The sequence below is a fragment of the Mytilus galloprovincialis genome, chromosome 8 (genome assembly GCF_965363235.1).
Source record: "Mytilus galloprovincialis chromosome 8, xbMytGall1.hap1.1, whole genome shotgun sequence".
NCBI classification, from domain to species: Eukaryota; Metazoa; Mollusca; class Bivalvia; order Mytilida; family Mytilidae; genus Mytilus; species Mytilus galloprovincialis.
The window spans coordinates 20,638,844-20,657,887 of record NC_134845.1 but is presented as its reverse complement, the minus strand read 5'-3'; positions in this window follow the sequence as shown (position 1 = coordinate 20,657,887).

Below are 19,044 nucleotides of genomic sequence, written 5' to 3'. Positions count from 1 at the left end.
GTAAATGTCTGTAGAACTGCAAAACACCGGATTATACATGTATAATATATAAAGATCAATTTATACTATTGTCTCATACTTTAATTGTATTTAGAAGATAAAATATTTTGATAAACGCCTTCTAATTATTAATTATCCTCGGCAATAACTTCTTTTTGCAAGACGAAGACCATTGAGAGACACAGTCGGGTGACAATGCTTTCTGTTTCTAGGATTTCTAAAATATAAATTATGCACTGACTTATACAGTTTTAATATTTTCTTATGATGTTATGAATGAATTTAAATTATTTTACGCAACAAATGTAGCCTGGGATGTATACGAAAGAAAGGATGACATAATTGTAAAACAGTATTCATTTTAACTTTTAGTTTCTTGTGTACAATTTGGAGTTTAGTATGGTGTTCATTATCACTGAACCAGTATATATTAGTTTAGGGGCCAGCTGAAGGACGCCTCCGGGTGCGAGAATTTCTCGTTGCATTGATTGAAGACCTGTTGGTGATCTTCTGCTGTTGTCTGCTCTATGGTCGGGTTGTTGTCTCTTTGGCACATTCCCCATTTCCATTCTCAATTTTATTGCTATCCTTTTTCAAATCAAAAATTTGTATATAGTAGCTAACTATACAAATCCTTGTTCAAATTAGTTACATATTTAAAACATGCATGTACACCGTTTATATCATCATCTACCATTTAAAATAACCTCAGAAATGAAATATTACGTCTTATACTGCCTTTCTTCAATATAATTGTTCAGGAAACAATCAAAAAGTAAAATCACAAAAATACTGAACTGAGAGGAAAATCTAAACGGAAAGTCCATAATCACATGGAAAAATCAAATGACAAAACACATCAAAAACGAATGGACAAGAACTGTCATATTCGATCATATTCCCGACTTGATACAGGCATTTTTAAATGTAGAAAATGGTGAATTAAACCTGGTTTTATAGCGCTTAACCTCTCACTTTGTTGACAGTCTCACCAAATTCCCTTATATTTACAATGATGCGTGAACTAAACAGACATAATAAATAAAATAGTCAAAATATGGGCACACGCAGCAGTCATCATCGTGTAACAATTTTAAAAGGAACAATTTAACAAAACACAAAAACATCTATCTACATTCACATTCATTGATTCGCGTGTCTGACGTCAGAAAATTTTATACGTCACATATTTTTGTGGTTCAATGTTTATACAATTTAACAATTTTCAAATTTCACATGGGCAATGTTAGCATACAGGGTTAAAAAATCAAAAGTATGTAAGAATTAATTTCAAAAATAGACCGAGATTTAAAATAGTCCAAAAGTTATTTAGAGAGGAATGATAGACATTTATTTTATTTTTCACGCTGTCCAGTTGTACCTGTAACTCAGGAAATCAAAATTAGGAATTATTTTAAAGAAAATGCTAATTTAGCTGTCCAGTATTAATTCAAATGTGATCTGATTTATTTTAAATCTCACATTTCACAAGGGTTGAAATTTGAGGTATCTGACGATTTTATTTATGAAGTTATTTTAAATGGAAACGGGCACTGAGTAGGTTAACACTTCTACATTCACGAGATAAATCTTTTAAAAAGACAACTACTCAATTGTTTAAAACCTCATTAAACACTTCATTTATTTACCGAACGATCAAATGACAACAAAAAACATTTCATGAAAATTGATTTTTGATGTTAAAAATTAGCTTCTTGATCATCTGACCCTCTCTGCGTTCATTCACGCCTCTATAAATCTTTTTAATTTAATGTTTGGAATTTTGATAAATAAATAAAACACAGCATGAAACTGCATTGAGGTATTCACACAACTGAAATTAAATTCGATGTTTTATCAGACAAACCGTGAGATGAACGTTGGTTCAGTGGTTGACAATAGCCCCGCACATGCAAAACTGCTTGACTCAAAGAACTTATTTTTGGGAGTTGAAAAATACATCGAAAATATACAATGATCAGTATAGATTTTTTTTTATCAAAATAAAGAAATATTCGTATGATTGTCAGTGAGAGAGTTATCTAGGACCAATTGACAACACTGTGATCTCAATGAATTGTTTCATTTATAGCAGTCTTATTGTGTGCTACTATAGTATGTGCATTTTGTTGAAGGGTTACATCGTTATATGGCGGAATTTTGTTCATGGTCATGGTTGACTTTCTGTATTATTTCTGTTATTTTGACCGTTGGTTTTCCCGTTTGAATGGTTTTACGGTACTAGTCATTTGTTGGGGCCCTTTACCGCTTGCTGTTTGATGTGAGCAAGGCTCTGTGTTAAAGACCGTTCTTTGGCGTATATTGGTTTACTTTTATATATCTACAAAAAAGTTGTCTCATTGGCCATTATATCCCATCTTCTTATATCTATAAGGAGGAAGTTTAGTTCAAGGTCATGTAATTTAAAAGTATCCGTCTGATCAGATGACCATCTGCAAATGGTAATACTAACGTCACATAACAACAATAAAATAAGGAAAGTTTCATTTCCATTTCACGATTGTAGCATTTCATTAAATGCATATAATACTTTAATACCACCTTATGGACATCTTTTACTGTCATTTCACGGGTAGAGTGGGGATACTGTTTCTTGTTCAACACAAATTAATGTCTCGAAACATTGTAATTACATATCAAACTTCAATTTATACACAAGAAGGTCAATACTTCTATGTGCAATTGTCTCACCTTTGAAAAAAAAGTAACTTCATTCCAGATTTTTATATCTATAATAAGGGGACAAGCTGCAGTTGTGTGTATTTATCTCGATCCATGATGCAGTAAATTAAATTCTTTCCTATTATTATACCTTTATTAGGCGACGATGTGTTGTGTTTTGTTTGTGTCAATAACTACTTAGTATAGATATATAAAAGTTAGAATGCTAGCGCATTATCAAAATGCATTTATCTATCTCTTATTCAGATTAAAATATTACATGTGGATAAAACGGAATTTCTGTGATGTGCATGTTATTACTGTAAAGCTCGTTATATATAAATAGGTATAATTAGCATGTTTATCCATACAAGTGCAAAAATTGGAATAAAACAAATTCTTAAATATAAAAAAAACTATCAATTCATTTTTATAGTTGGTAGAGAGCACACGGAGTCACACTGGTGAAACGTAGACGATATAAGGGAAACAACTCAATATATTTTGTTGAAAATTTTAAGAAGACTGTTGTTTCCTGATTAGAATTATCTCCCTTGCAATATTACTACTTTTTAAAAATAAATCATCACAAAAGGATGCAATAAAACACACACACACACACACACACACATGTATGTATAATAGATAAGCCAGTCTATTTGTCTTACCATCTAAAGACTCATTGTTGGTTGATTAAAGTTCAGTGGCAAATATTACACTGTCGATTGTCTTTAGATGTTAGGTTGTGTAATGTGTAAGTTATAACTGGTGATAAAAGTCTACGTGTTTGAAATTATACAGATAACTTCATCATGAACAATATTGATGGGTTTACTGATATATTTATGGCATTATTGACAGAGTTCTCACTAAATTGTTCAAAAAAGTAAATTATTCTCTGTCGTCGTGCGTTTTTTCTTCTTCAAATTCATCTCTTTTTTATATCAGTATACTGTTATGAGGAAATATAAATTAAAAAAAAGGATGTGGTATGATTGCCAATGAGACAACTCTCCAAAAGAGACCAAATGACACATAAATTTACAACTATAGGTCAGAGTACGGCCTCAGTCAACAATGAGAAAACCCCATACCGCATAGTAAGCTATAAAAGGCCCGAAATGACAAATGTAAAACAATTCAAACGAGAAAACTAACGTCATAATTTATGTGCAAAAAATGAACGAAAAATAAATATGTTTCACATCAGCAAACGACAACCACTGAATTACATGCTCCTGATTTGGGATTGGCACATACATACAGAATGTGGCGACGTTAAACATGTTAGCGGAATCCCAACCTTCCTCCAAACCCGGGACAGTGGTGTTAAGTACAACATAAACAAGCTTGTTCTCTACATCTTTTTTGCATAGGTGTTTTGTTAATATGCTAATCTTCAATTTATATTTTTTGTCTTGTGTTTTTATTTTTTGATGAATCTGTATGTTTGTTTTCTTGACTCTTTATTTTGTTAAGATCATTTATATACATTATACATTATATATTATATCACTAACCACTTCCTAAGAGTTCAAGTAGAACATTCTAAGTAAACTCTTTTACGATTTATCACTTATATAATTAGTCTTAAATTCAGCTTAAGTTTGTCTGAAAATAAAGATAGCAGTATATCTCCTTAGTTTACACATGAATATAATTTCATTTTCGATGAGATAATTATACTTTATACAATCACGTATAGTCAGAGTGTCGAACAACAATAGTAATGATGATGATAATGATACTAGTAATTCTTCCTTTCCCCTAAAAAAAATGGAATAAAATTAAAAAAAAAAGAGTATATGGATCCATCTCATGAATCTAACTAAAAACTTTCACACTTTTAATTTTGTTGTTTCTTTGGAGTTTAGAATTTATGATTCTTTATAGATTAGAAATTTTGCTGTACTTTGCAGTTTAGAATTTTGTAGTGAAGAATTATTGAAGTTTTTTTTTGTGGTTAAGAATTTTGTTGTTTTTTTGTCATTTAGATTTAAAGATCTCCAGTTTGGTCTTGAAGTTTGTAGGTTTAGGTTAGTATACTTATAGAGATTAATATTGAAGTATCTCGGATTCTTTGAAAATGGATACTAACAGTTTTTTATAAACACACCGAACACGTTACACTTTGAGCTTGTCTCCAGTAACGGTTAGTATTATTTATACGAAACTGTTGATTTTTCTTTTCCTTATAAACTTCTGCTATTTAAAATAGAAAATGGATAGTTTCGTGTGTTTTATTTTTTAAATTTCATATCTTACCGTTTTTTATGTTTCTTTTGATCCCAATATCAAGTTGTAAAAGAAACTATAATTTATTGATACTACGTATAAAAGGAGATGTGTGGTGTATGTCAATGAGTGGGAAACGCAAGTACCTACCAACTGACAACATTGATGCTATACATATATAAAAAAAAAAAGGCTTTTCTCTCGTTTACGATTGACGTATACCTCATCTCTCCTTTCATTCAAGTTTTTAAACCAACTCGTGTGAGAGTATTTTCCTTGAGTGCGTGAGATGGCGGGTTAAACAAAAGACTTTATAATAAACATGTGCTCACGCTTCTTTGTTAAGCACGCTGAACTATGGAGTGAGTGCACAGACTGTTTGGCTGGGAGTTAGAAAAATGTGTCTGAGTTTTATGTGATATGTCTTCCGGCGGACTGTTACCTTATGAACTATCAGCGTGTCGGTCTACAGTACAAAGATTGGTTAATATTATATTACTTTGTTATCGTCCTGAATATGTATCAATTTGCCGCTGGACGTTTAAGCAGCTATCATCATTCAATATTTTGCTTATTGTTTGCCCTTGTAATTACTGGCTTATTACCGACGTACAGCAAATAACGAGCCGATTTCAGACGATTAATGTCCAGAGTTTAAACACGGCATCAAAGTAAATAAACTCATCATTGATACCAGGATATTAAATTTTGTATTTACGCCAGACGTGCGTTTCGTCTACACAAGACTTATCAGTGACGCTCGAATCCAAAAATGTTAAAATGACCAAACAAAGCACAAAGTTGAAGAGCATTGAGGACCAAAATTCCTTAACGTTTTGCCACATACAGCTTATGTAATCTATTCCTGAGGTAGAAAAGCCTTAGTATTTCAAAATTGAAAAGTTTTGTAATACAGTCAGATATCTACTCTTTTAAGATAATCTTTAGAAAAATGCATCAGAATGTTAAAATATAACGAAACATCAGGTAGCTATAACTTAATCAATGTGAAACTTTCAATCGGTATATGTCACGTCAAGCACTCACCATTGTAAATTATGACGTAAATTACTTCACTTATAACAAATTGTTGTATCAAAATAGAAATAAGAAGATGGAGTAAGACTTTCCACCAGAGACAACATGGCTTTACCCACTACAAGAACTCATGTATTTATGTCTGGTGCCATGGCTTTTATGAACGCCAATTACTCGAAGTCCTAGATGGAATAATTCATGTTCATGCGGCTCTTGTTTAAAGATACGAATGCATAGAGAGATGAAAAGAAAAAAAACTTAATAAAAGCAAGGATTTGTATATCTTACTATAAAAATCCTTGATAAAAGGCCCGTGGCGCAATGAAAATGCCTGACTACGTGCATTTACGTATGATGACCGACTGTAGCAATGGATATTTAGTAAGAATTACAAATATGATTTAGAGTGATACATAAGATATATTGTAGAAATGCCCATCCATCAAATTGTTTAGTTCTGAAGGGATGTACTGAGGTCAACGGGAAAAGAGTGAAAAATTTCGCAATACAAAAAGTCGTTTCAACTATCCTCACTAAAATAAAATAAAAATGAGCAAGGTAACTTATTTTCAATTGTTTTATTTTTTTATTTTTAAGGGATGGTTCGATCGGCATTTTCATAGATATAAAATTACGTGGTCTTTAATATGTGTAGGAAGGAAAATATACATATTCTATCTTTTTTTTAAATGTCAGCAAAACATGCATGAGTTTTTTTTTACTCAAGATATAAAAAATAATGCTTTTTATCTAATGATTGTAATACGAGATAGTCGTTATCAACTAATTCCTTTTTTTCAAATTTGAAGACCAAATGTGCGACATACGTTATTTAAAGTATTAAATTCGACGCAGTCTTCACGATCAAGGAGTCATCAAGGTTATTTATAAATTAAAGTGCCTGTACCAAGTCAGGAATGTGACAGTTCTTGTCCATTCGTTTTTGATCCGTTTTGTTATTTGATTTTGCCATGTGATTATGGACTTTCCGAATTGATTTTCCTCTGAGTTCAGTATTTTTGTGATTTTACTTTTTTTCCGTAATATGTTAGAGTTATCTCCCATACACTATACTTGGTAAAGATCATATCATTCTATATGTTGAGTTACTTAAAATAATATGTAATTTTATATACAAACATCTTCCTTAGTGAAGATTAGTTAAAGGAAATCTATGTGTGTATATACATTTGATTGGACATAGAAAATTATATTCATCTGAATATCACAAACATACTAGCCGATTAAAAAAAAAAAAAAATTGTTAAGATATATTATTTATTCAAATGTTCTCTTATATCCTTGAGGCATCGTCCCCTGGTATCAACTGCATTCAAGTTACCTATGATGCTTCCTTGTTTGCTTTTGATACAGGTAGGAAAGAGACATTTACACACATTTTACATGCCTATGGCCCATAAGGTATCGTCCCCTGGTGTCAGCTGCCTTTAGGAAACCATAATGCTTTCCTATTTGCTGCTGACACAGGATGAGTCATGGACATGTTTAATTTCTACTTTCTTTTTGGCTAATTATTATATATTTAATTGATCCAACTTTTTGTGTACTATACATATGTGGATATCTATTTTTCTTTTTTTTTTTTTTCTTTTTGGGCTGCTTGTTTGTTATCTATATCAACCACACTTGTAATAAAATGCATTAGTATTAAAAAAAACCAACATACTATAGATTCTTTATCTACGTATTCTTTAAGAACTTAAATAGTTCTCGTTTAACTTTTTTTTTTTTTTTTTTATCTCATTGTTTGTATTGTATTATAAAAAAATTATTGATGTTGTAATGTTTATGCCCTTTGGGGCCCATAATTGGAAATAAAAATATCTTATCTTATCTTATCTTATCTTATACTAGAACACACCCGTGATATCGCGGGTCCGTGACTGAATTAAAGTATATAAATATGCGCAAGCCTTATTTTAGTATTAGTATTGTCATCTGATAAAGTCATGCCGATTATAAGATACACAGTTTTCTCTGCTTTCAAATCTTTCTGTTTGAACCCGTCGAACTGGAACTTATCAATTATTGGTAATATTAATTATTTGAAGGACAAAAGGTCCTGGAATGGAGTATTTTTTAATCAAAAGCATTGTCCTATTATGTATAAAGTTGAATTCTTTGATTTGCTGTTTTACGTCATGCCCGCTAACAAATTGAAAACTGTACCTATACGTCTTATTTTTAGTCCAGAGTTTTAGTATTCGTATTGTTATCTTAGAAAGTATTACTGATTAAAATATTACAATAGGTAACAATTTGACAATTTAGTAGTGTCAACCCTGTGATTATGAACCGTGTATATAGCATATTAATCCTGAATACACTGTTTGGAGGTGCGCCTGTCAGATGCGGAACGTACAGTAAGGTAATAGGTAACAGGTGAATATACTATTGGTATCGGTATCGGACTCGACCCGGAACTTCTTAATTATTGGCAATATTAATTACGTGGAAAACAAAAGGGCCTGTGGAGTGGTGTAATTTTTAATCTACACCTTTGTGCTATATTAGTTATATATAAAGTTGAATTCTTTGATTCGTCGTTTTTACGTGATGACGGCTGACAAATTGGACCTCGTTATTTTAGTATTATAGATTATCAGAGACATATAATCAGAGACATATAATATATGTCTCTGATATTATTAATGATATTTTCGAAGAGTGCTTCCACATAATCCCTACTCCTCAATATCACAGATGATACATTTCAACATTTGTGCATTCGTTCTATTTCAATACATTTAATTTCTCTCCAAATGCACTGAGCTGCCGAAATAAGAGTCTAGATAAACAGGCTTTAAATGCATATATCATGCCGGTCTTGCACCCATCTCCCAATTCTTAATTTTGGTTGATTTTTGCTCTTGTTGTTTCGCGCAGTATATATAATGTGTCCTCTTTCTTGTTGTGTGTGCTTGTCCCAAGTCATCTGGAAGTACCGCAGCAGTTGGTGTTGGTTGCCATGTTGCTATGTGGTATGGGCTTTGCTCATTGTTGAAGGTCGTACGGTGTCTGTGTCATTTTGGTCTTTTGTGGATAGTTGTTTCATTGGCAATCATACCACATCTTCTTTTTTATATTGTTAACTTATCGCTTAAGTATACACCAGGTCGCTTGTGTTTGCATTTGAATTGTTTATACCTTTTTTTCAAATCAAGACATTTTATAGAAAACTATACATTATGCTTGTTTTTGCTTATTGTAGCGGATAGTAGTCTAATTGGCAATCATACCACAATACATTATTTTTAAAGTATTTTCTTACTGATTCGGACATATATTTATGTAAAGCTCTAATTCTAACTATAGCGTATGATATTCTTTAAACTGTTTGCTTTACATGCATGCTCATCACAGTCTTGTCTCAGATTTTTTCCCCCCTATATACCTTAATGTTATATTTAGGTATATAAGAAAAAAAATCTGATACAAGTGCCTGTGATGATCATTATGATATTATTGTATATTTATGTATTGTATTATGGAGAAGACTTCATGAATATAATTTACTTGTGTCTAATCCATTTTGCTTCAATTTGCCAAATAAAATGTGTTTAAACTTAATAAGAATTTTTTTTTTAAACTATTAAGTAGATTTTAATTTTAGCGTTTTAAAGTGCCCAGTTACTATTGTTATATCCATGAATATTCTTGGAGATTCGACTTCGAAAACTCATTTTTTTCTAACAAAAATGACAAAAATTGTACACGTTACACGTAATTGTAATAAAGGAACATTATGCACTTGCAATAGACACAATATTGTACATGTAGACAAAACATTGTAGTAAACAGTTTAGTTGGTACTTTTGTGTGCTCTTTAGTCTGCGGGCAAAAAAAATCTATCTTGAAATTGACTGGAATCTTATTTTTTCTTCACAAAATTTACCCTGTCCGTGACGTCTATACTGCATATATTTAGTGTGTTTATCGCACCTTGTCTATACACAACTCCTCTTTTTCTCAATTTAATGAATGTGTTGTAATGACTACTTAATGAAAGCAATGTAATGTTTAGGTCCAGTTAGTGACACTATCTTGTATTCATTTTAATGAATCGTATTGCTTTGGTTGGGTGAATTTACTTCAAGTCATAGGCTACTTTTTTTTACAACAACAAAAAAGATTCTTTCAATTTACCTTGGAAATATCAATTATAAGATCAAAATTTTTGGATCAGTTCAGTTTGAACTTTTTTTGTCTTTCTTAAAACAGATTTTATAGCGTATATAAAAAAAAGATGTGGTATGATTGTCAATGAGACAACTTTACACATTGACAAACCGATTGACACAGAAATTAACAAGTATAGGTCACCGTACGGCCTTAAACAATGAGCAAAGCCCATACCGCATAGTAAAATATATAAATCAGCTTTGCCCCGAAATGACAAATGTAAAACAATTCAAACGAGAAAACTAACGGCCAAATTTATATACAAAAATGAACGAAAAATAAATATGTTAAACATCAACAAAAGACACTCTGAATTTCAGGGTCCTGAGTTGGGACAGGCACATACATGTATACCGAATGTGGCGGGGTTAAGCATGTTAACGAGATCCCAACCCTTCCCTAACCTGTTACAGTGGTAAAACAGTACAACATAAGAACTAACAATGAAAATCAGTTGAAAAAGGCTTAACTCATTAGATGGATACAAATAGAAATACATCTAACGAAAACACAGAGTGGATATTCTAAAATATAACGCCGGCCATTTATGTATTCTGTAGATTGAATAAATTATCAATTCTGAAGTTTTAAATATTAGCAAAGTAATGGATGTTATTTGAGGTTATTTTTATTATCAAATTCCTTTCAACTCAATGGGACAGAATGTACTATCAACGAAGAGACGATTTCAAGGCTACGATACATTTTAGAGTTACCTCCCATACACCATACTGGATGAGTTGTGCCACGAAATGACGAATGCTCTCTCTCAATTAATCAAACATTTAAACATATCAAGTGTATATTATAGTTTCAGTACCAACTTTGCACTTTACAAAGTTACTGAACTCCAAGGAAAATTCAAAACGGATAAAACACATCAAACGACTAGACACCAGTTGTCACATTCCTGACTTGGTACAGGCATTTTCTTATGTAGAAAATGCTGGATTGAATCTGGTTTTAATTTAAGCCAAACCTCTTACTTATCAGATTTAGACAGATGTTCATACTTAATCGTACAGAGAGCAAAGTATTTTTTTCTGAACTAAACATATTTTTATTGGCTATTGTGATTTTCGTTTTATTGGAATTTTGATTAACGTTCCCCATTTTGTTTCTTCTCTCTATTTTTTTTTTATAGGCGCTATTCGGATAATTCGAAAATATCTATAGCGTAAATAAAAAAAAATATTTACTCAGTATCATATAGCCCTTCTTAAAGAAAATTGTGACTTCATGCCACAGATAAGCTTTTTTTTATAATTTAAACCTTAATGATAGTTTTTCCCCCTTAAGTTATGCGTGGCTTGAGGATGTGAAACGTTTTTGTTTTATTGTCTATTTCTGTTGCTTTTTTGATATTTTGATATGGGTTATACTTGTTGTAAGCTATATTCTATACTGATTTTTTACTGTGTGAAAACAGGTATTTTTTTTTTATGTGGATGGTGTTTCTAGTGTCGATTTCCTTAACTCCTTGGTCAGTATTTCGTTAAAGTCTCCTTATGCTTTTTTTTTAGACTTATATTTAATTAATGTATTTTTAAAATATCGGACTTGCAAAGGGCTTATCGGCTACCGTTTCTAGGATTTAATATTGGTGTAGCCGTTTTGGATTGAATTTTGATTTGTGTGTATATAAATTACATTCAAGTCAGCTATCTTTTTCAATTTAATATCTATTACCGTATGTTCCTGTAATGATCTTTTGATAAACATCGGCCAAGTTTGTGTTACACGCAAACAAAATTGAAATAAAATTATTACTCAAGATTTAAAATCGAAAACATGGATTAATATTTAGTATCAAAAGGCTCTTAACCCAGGACAAGGTTTAAACAATGACCAACACACCAATTAGTGAAAGCCAAGGCGGTATAATCTTGACTCCGTGGGGAAACGCTTACAAATCTTTTTATTAAGTAGGGATTTTTACTTTTAGTCCGAATATCGCATGATTTAATCTGACCCAAATTGAAATTAAAATCAACTAATATAATAAAACCTGAAAATATCAACATAGGTAATTGAATGAAATATGGCATTTTCTATGTATTTGTTGGTGTTTTTTTTTATTTACTTTTGTGGACACATAATTATGTCAATTCCATGCTCAAAGTGGAAGTTCACAGAAAAGGTAAACACTAGCAACCTACGTCAGAGCATGGATGTAAGACGTAATACTTCCATGGCAAGATTTCAAGATTTCAAGATTCAAGATTCTTTATTTCTTAAACACCATAAAGATACAATGGTACAAAGAAGTTCATCAAAAGTCATATAACATAACACAAACACACATGACAAGATGAGATGAAAATATCAAATAATACATGATAAACAGTATAGTAAAGAAGAGTGGTGATTAACCAGGAAGACTCACTTGAAAAGTTATAACCCTGATAAATTTGCACAGCTTTTTCAACTTATTTTTAATTTTTAACTGAAATAGTTTTTCAAATTTTAGTATGTTACATCTGTGCAAGAAAAAAGTATCCAAATATTGTGCTCGAAAATTTGCCAAAGAACTACACTGCAAAGTGTAATGAAATTCATCACCAATCTCGTTACAATGACATAAGTTACAATATCTAAGGTTTCGCTCAATCTTATTCCATCTACCAGTTTCGATGGGTAACTTATGGTTACCCGTACGAAATCTACAATATGTTATTCTATCTTTATCATTTAAAATATTCAGATATTTCTCAAATTCAAAATTTTGTTTATACAATTTGTAGGCCAAACCTTTTGGCGAACAGTCAATATCAGCTCTCCATTTCTGTTGAAACTGATCAAATAACTTTTGTTTTAAACTAATACCCAACCACTTAGAATTAAAATTTCCTTGTGACAACCATATATTGCTGTATCCACATTTATTTAATATATCTTTAATGCATTTCAACCAATCTGACCTAAATTGGTTGTCCGAATTTTTCAAGAACACGTATTTGTATAGTATTTTAGCAATCCTGTTATCATCCCCATTAACCATTTTTGACCAAAAATTAACCATACGCAGCTGTATATATAAAGACATGGGATAAATACCAAGTTCACCATAAATCATAAAATTGGGTGTCGACTTCTTAAGGTTTAATAATAATTTACAAAATTTTAGGTGCACTTTTTCTATAATATCAGTATTACTGAAACCCCAAATCTCACACCCATACAGGAGAATTGGCTTCACAATTTTATCAAAAAGATCATATTGTGATTTCACTGACAAGTTGTGCAACCTCCCCTTTTTCAATACTTCATACATTGCTTTATTTGCTTTTCTAACTAAAATCTTCTTAGCACTCATAAAGCTACCTGTTCTTGAAAAATTCAACCCAAGATATGTCAATTCATTGACTATCTCCAATGCATTCCCGTCATATATAAAGTTAATATTTTGGGGTAATCTACCACCAGAAAAAATTATAATCTTAGTTTTACTTGTGTTAACTTTTAATTTCCAGGTACTGCAATATTCAAAGAATATATCTAATTGCAACTGCAGATCGGATGCATTATCCGAAAATAACACTGTATCATCTGCGTATAATAACACAAACAGTTTTAAGTAGATATCAAACTCATTCTCTATTTCATCAGTAATACAATTAAAACCACATACATTTTTTTCTTCAATAAACTGTTGTAGGTCGTTCAAATACAATGAAAATAAAAAAGGAGACATATTTTCACCCTGTCTTACACCGATATTGCATGAAAAGTATTCTGACATTTCACCATTATACATAATACGAGATTTAATACCAGTGTACATATTAAAAATTACATTATACATTTTACCGTTAATATCATTCACAAGTAATTTATGCCAAAGACCCTTTCTCCAAACAGTTTCAAAGGCTTTAGCAAAATCTACGAATGCACAGAATAGTTTCTTTTTCTTATTTTTCATGATACTAATAAGCATGTAGATAACAAATAAATTATCTGTAGTAGAATAACCTTCTCTGAAACCAGCTTGATTCTGACATAGTAAACAAAAATCATCAGAAAATTTATTCAAACGTGAATTCAAAATAGAAGTAAATAATTTCCCAAAGCAGCTTATAACTGTTATAGGTCTAAAATTGCTAGGATCATGTTTGTTACCTTTATTCTTAAATAAAGGTATAATATTTCCAGAAAGCCAATTTTCAGGGATAGTTCCACTGTCAAATATAATATTAAAAAGTTTCACAAACACCTGTGACATAACACTAAAAGATCAACACTTGGTGTGAGCCAATGCTCCATGTTGAAGACCGTACCTTGACCTTTAATGGTTTACTTTTATAAATTGTGATTTGGATGGAGAGTTGTCTCATTGGCACTCATACCACATCTTCCTATACCAACACTTGGTTTTTATAAATCTGTTTTCACATAGTCTTTTATTTATAAAATTGTAATTGCAAAACCTTCCTTTTATATATACATATTCAAAGTTACAGTGTAGTAACCGAGGTAGTAACAGTTTAGAGGATAGGAGAAACATTATATTCAACATTGCATATGCACATCCACATCTAAATAAATATCTGCTTTCTCAAGTTAACTTATATGGTGCTTGTCGTTCGTTTTTTCCAGCTTAGAGTCAGTCGGTTTGGTTTATGTAAGTGCGGTTGCTACGAGAGATAGTTGTTCAACCTGAATTTTTGGTGAAAACTTTTTGAGGAATGAAAATAAGTAAAGATACATATTCTGGGTACACATGCAACTTAGTGCGACCCTCATATTGATGAAGCATGCTGACCAGCACATATATAAGGTAGACCAACGAGTGTTTTTTTTTTCACCGCTCCGATATGAAGTATATTTAGTAGATGACTTTTACTTGTTTGGTTCGTTTAGTTTAATTCTGTCTCATTTACCCGTACCCTTAATTTACATTTATGAAAAAGTTGATGTGAATATCATTCAAAAAGTCTTAATATTGGATACAATTAAGATCAACTAAATGTATAGGAACTTACTTTTATTCCTAGAATGTTCATTTATGGTGTGTAAACAATGATTGTTGTTACTAATAACTTTTTATTTTGATTCCACTGTACAATATCAGAAAACTCAGTCACATTTAACAAGAATTGAACTTGTATGGTAAAATTTGGACGATAAGACCAGAGTGAAATTATTTGCACACCATTACTTTTTTGTTTGTGTGTTTGAATAAAAAAAAACGTATAAGTCTAACACATTATTTAGATGCTTATTTTGTACAGTAGTTTAACTTTGTACTCTTTATGAACATTTTTAAAAACAATTATTTACTTTAAGCATTCTAAAAGAGGAATTTAAAGGATTATCATTTTTTTTTATTTGACATTCGCTTGGGTACAGAATGAATAATTTTCCGTCCTCGTGCTGAAGAATGGCGACCAGATCACATTTCAAAGGCCAAAATATGACAACAGCGAATGTTTAGATGATGAATATTTAAGTCTATCTCCTCATGTCGTGTCATGCTCCGTCAATATCAATTTCTATCTAATGTAAGTGTCCGCACTCTTATATTTACAACTTTTTGTAATATTTATCCGGCATTTTTTAATAATTATGGTATTAATCAATATTTAATGGTTAAAGTGAAATTTAAATACATGTAATTTTGATAGATAATGGACCAGAATGATAAAATGGGTGGTCATATTCCGGTAAATAGGACATAACTAATAAATATTAACCTTGAATTTTAAAATTGTTAGTCTGGTTTTATGCATGTTCGTTACTTTGCAAGTTGGTTATTCTTTATATTCAGACGAAGTATGTGTTCACGAATTCTAGAAGAAAGTAACCGGTTAAAGGGTTATTATTAAAGACAATTGTATCCTTTAAGTTATGCATGCACAACTTTTGCTGCTGGAATAATCATAAGAAAAGATATTATTTTTGTTTGAAAAAGACACATCAAAGCATCTACATCACACTTTGGTAATTATAGAACACATGAAGCTTGTATACTAAGTAGGCAATGCAACTTGGATTCAAACCTATTTGTGACTTGAAAAATTTTGCTCATAATCTTGTTTGAGCAGTATTTGAGATGAGACGCCTCTCTTATTTATGAAATAGACAAAATGATACTATACAATTATGTCACCTCGAAGATCTGTTATGTAGCCTTTTGTGATAGAGGAGAGCAGCTGCGACACCGAGAATCAAAACGTTCGAATAACAAAACTAAATATCCTATCATATATTTTTAAAATAGATTTCTACAGCTATCATGCTTACGCATTTTCATGAAAAGATAAATATATTTGGCTAAATCTTATGCATTATTTCGGCTGTAAAAAAAACACCGACATCTGAATAGTTTAAGATACTTGTGAATCAATCAGCAACCTTGTAATATATTTCATCTTAATGTTTCGTCTCCCTATCATATATCATAAAGCTAGAAATGATAACCTATTCAAGTCAAATCTCTAAAATCCTAACGTATAAATTGCATCATATATCGTTCAGAATTATTCCAATGAAGAACAGGGTCATATATGATGTGAATGTGACAAGGATTTTTAGATTTTGAAATTTTTTACCTTTGCCATTTTGTTTCTCTGAAATTTGTATACATGGTGAGGGTCTGGATGTGGTGTTCTTCACTATTCTTTAGATTTTTTACGCCACTATACTCTGACTATTCTAAATAAAAGTCCTTTTTTTTTGTTACACTTTAGCATCCCATTATTCTATATTATTTATTTTTTTGCCTTTAATAGAAGATATGAACAAGTTTGTGATTATGTCATCTCACAGGCACTTGTCTCAGAGAAAAAAAAAACCCTATATACCTTTAATATATAACACGTGTTTAACATATAACATATAACATATGATTTTTTCTGTGTGTCATCTATAGAGAGGAAACACTGGTGTGTCATATTTGGCATGCAGACGTATTAGCATTATCACATTTCATTTCCATGGATATTGTTTTGCCCAGCTCCCTTAGTTATGGTCTATTGTCTTTTCAACTTTTGCTTAATTAACATGAAAAAGTTTGTATTTTAGTTAGGGGCCAGCTGATGCCCATCTACGGGTGCAGGATTTCGCTCGCTGCATGAAGACCCATTGGTGACATTCAGCTGTTATCTGCTCTTTGGTCGGGTTGTTGTCTCTTTGACATATTCCCAATTTCCATACAATTTTATAAGTTGGCGATTAGTTCTGATGTGGAGGAACCACTGCATGGTGGAAGGTCAATGATATTTGAAATACAGATGTATAAGCATTGTCACATCTCATTTCCTTGGAGATTTGTTGTTCCAGTTCCCTTTGTCATGGTCTATTGACTTTGAAACTTCTGCTCTGTAAACATTTACAAGTTTGTGTGATTAGGTCAGCTAAAGGGGCACTACTAGTCGAAGGTCAAGAATATTTGGTATGCAGATGTATTAGCATTGGCACATTAGATTATTTGACTCTGACACCTCAGTCATGGCCTATTGACTTTGAAACTTTTGCTTTAACTTGTATTGGTTTGTGATTATGTCAGCTAAATGGGGACCACAAAGCCAAGGTCAATGATATTGGGTATGGAGAGATATTAGCGTTAGTACATGTAACTCATTTCCATTGAAATTATTTGGCTCTGTCACCTGTCATTTCTTTAGACTATATTGTGTTTCATAGTATACAAATTTAAAGTTTGTGTGTTAAGATACTTAAGATACGTTTACAGGAACCACTTATGACAGGTCGGCTGTATTTGGTATGCAGTTATACAACCATTGGCATTTCTCATATCCATGGTGGTTATTTAGCCTTGCACCTTCAGTTATGGAAACATTTGCTTTGAGCATTTTGCCTTGTTTACATGTTTCAATATTGCCATTTTAATGTCAACATTTGCATCATATTTTTTAAAATAACATGTCAACATTTTATTTTATTAGTGTAACTTTCAACATTTGTTTGTGCTATTTTAATGGACTCAATTGTTTGTTCCTAGTACACCTCGTACTTTTCTTCCTAAAACTTTTTATGAATTATCCCCAAATCCTGGAACATTTTCCATTTATGTGTAAATAATTTTTCAGAATGAATACACACTAAATCATAGTATGCCTTTTCTAATACATGGGCATTATATATGTCTAAACAGTCCAAGAATTATAGATTTTATGATATTTTTATCAGTCCTGTATCAAAGTGCTGAATGAGGGAATACTTTAGTCTAGTTTTTTTCATTTCTCTGATCACTCTCATCAGCTCAAACATTTAGAACAAACAACATTTAATTGTATATGATTTTGGAAATTTACCATCTAATGTGTTTAGGTTATGTTTGTCATTGGGTTGCCGTCTCAATGATGTATATGTTTACCCTATTTTCCTTTTATTCAAATGTTGATCAAAGGCAAGATGCTGGAACAGGAACATATATTATCAGAGATCCTGTTTATATGTTTGAAACCCTGCCTCTGACTGTGGGATGTTCTTGCTGTGTTGAAAACCCATTTGTGGACTGAGGCTATTATCTGCCCTTTGGTTGGGTTGTTGTCTCTTTGACATATTGGGTTGTTGTCTCTTTGATACATTGGGTTGTTGTCTCTTTGACATATTGGGTTCTTGTCTCTTTGACACATTCCTTATTTCCATTCTCAATTTTATGTTGTACAAAACAGAATGTCATTTTTTCATGTCCAATAACTCATTGACAAGGATTTGTGATAAAAAATCAAATTCTGTAGGGTATATAAAATATTTAATCATAACAATATCAATAACATTCTTTTATAAAGCAACAGTAAAAGCAAGGTATCAAAAATAATAACAACTTTAGGCTTAGTACGACCTGACATTACAAGATATCTATACATGCTGTATGAATTGTCATCTTACTTTGATGAAAATATTGTCATAATTTTATAT